General features: G+C 39.0%; 1 pseudogene; it reads right to left on the bottom strand.

Annotated features, from left to right (window-relative positions):
• Positions 1-376: 376 nt before the first annotated feature.
• Positions 377-986, bottom strand: LOC113902815 (annotated as a pseudogene).
• Between the last annotated feature and the right edge of the window lie 1,190 nt (positions 987-2,176).

Raw genomic sequence — 2,176 nt, 5'->3', positions numbered from 1 at the left:
GCATATTTACTTTGCAAAATATTCATTCAAAACATCAGTATTAAATCTAATATAGTTAAATTTAATTTATTGGTTTTATAAACAGAAAGTTAATGTATCATAGAATAATAAATTTAAAATAATTTTCTTCTCAGAAATGCATTTTTATAATTTTTATTGTTATGTATTTTTAGGTGGTAGGACAATATTGGAAAAAATACTGTGTATCTTTGTCTTGTTCTATGTTCTTTCATTTCATGATAGATTGAACATAATAATACTATAAATGAACTCATCCCCAAATTTCTGCTTTTTTTCTTAAATTAATTCCATTCACTTGTTGCTGTTATTATTTTCTTAAGTTCTTTTTTTTTTTTTACTTTTATTTGCATTTATTTTTTGCGGCATTTATTCCCGGGCCATAAGTTTTTGTTTCTTCAGTTTCTTCTGGGATATCTTTTTCTTCTGTGCAACCTCCTCTTCCGGTTTAGGAACAATCTGTTCTTTTTTAGTAAGGATCATCTCAATGTGGCAGGGGGAGCTCATGTAGGGGCTGATCCGACCGTGAGCTCTGTAAGTCCTGCGCCGCATCTTGGGGGCTTTGTTCACTTGGATGTGCTCCATGACCAGAGAATCTACATCTAAGCCCTTAAGTTCAGCATCAGTCTCTGCATTTTTGAGCACGTGTAGTAAAAATTCAGCACTCTTTTTGGGCCACCAACCCTGCGTCCAGCCCCACTGTTTGGCCTGTGCACACCTACCAACTCCACCGTTGTAACGACAGAATGGCACACATTGCTTCTTTAAAGTGACATCCTTCAGATACTTGGTGGCTTTTCGGATATGCATACCCTTTATGGCCTGGGCGGTTTCACAAGTGTTCTTAAAGTGAACACGAAGATTTGAACCTCTTGATTTGCATGATTTTGTGGGGTTTTCTGGGTCAAGTGAATAGCGCACCATTTTTAGGGGTCACCTCAGGCCGCTTACCAGAAAAGGAAGGCTATTTTCTTAAGTTCTTACACCAAATACTTTTCTTATTATTTTGACTATTTCTGGTCTTTGATTTCTAGATTTTCTTTATTTTACACTTACTTCAAGATTTTTAGAGAGAAATTTATTAGAATATATTCAACATGTTTTTGGATTTATTATTACATTTTATTCTTCATACGTAGGGCTTCCCAGGTAGCGCAGTGGTAAAGAACCCACCTGCCAATGCTGGAGACATAAAGAGATTTGGGTTTGATCCCTGGATCAGGAAGGTCCCCGGGGAGAAGGAAATGGCAGCCCACTCTAGTATTCATGCCTGAGAAATCCCATGGACATAAGAGCCTGGCAGGCTACAGTCCATGTGGTCACGAAGAGTCGGACACAACTGAGCACACACACATGCATGCATAGGTAGTTAGTATAATTATTATCAAAGTTACAAGTGAGTCTATTTTCTACTTTGATTAGTTATTTTCTTTGCAGTCTGCTGCTGCTGCTAAGTCGCTTCAGTCGTGTCCGACTCTGTGCGACCCCATAGACAGCAGCCCATCAGGCTCCCCCGTCCCTGGGATTCTCCAGGCAAGAACACTGGAGTGGGTTGCCATTTCCTTCTCCAATGCATGAAAGTGAAAAGTGAAAGTGAAGTCGCTCAGTCGTGCCTGACCCTCAGCGACCCCATGGACTGCAGCCTTCCAGGATCCCCCGTCTAGTATAGAACATATTTCAAAAAGTTTAAATTGCCTTTAATTACCATCTAATCTGGGCTTCCTTGGTAGATCAGCTGGTAAAGAATCCACCTAGAATGCGGGAGACCTGGGTTCTACCCCTGGGTTGGGAAGATCTCCTGGAGGAGGGCATGACAACCCGCTCCAGTATTCTTGCCTGAAGAATACCATAGACAGAGGAGCCTGGCGGACTGCAGTCCATAGGGTCCCAAAGAGTCAGACGCAACACAGCACAGCACCATCTAATGTATTTTGACATAAATTCGACATTGTTGTTAATCTTTATATTTTAAAAAATATAACATCAATATAAAGAAAAAAGCACAGGGAAATGTTAAAAAAATATCTTGAGTTTACAATTTAGAAAATCAATTTTTAACTATATATTAATGATAACTGTACTTCAACCAGCCCAACATTTATTTTATTTTACCTTCTATTTGCACTGTCCAGTATTTTCAAATGACAGTAAAGTCAGT

The sequence above is a fragment of the Bos indicus x Bos taurus genome, chromosome 13, assembly GCF_003369695.1.
Source record: "Bos indicus x Bos taurus breed Angus x Brahman F1 hybrid chromosome 13, Bos_hybrid_MaternalHap_v2.0, whole genome shotgun sequence".
NCBI classification, from domain to species: Eukaryota; Metazoa; Chordata; class Mammalia; order Artiodactyla; family Bovidae; genus Bos; species Bos indicus x Bos taurus.
Note: the sequence above shows the minus strand (reverse complement) of the source record. Positions and strands in the feature narration are given on the sequence as shown.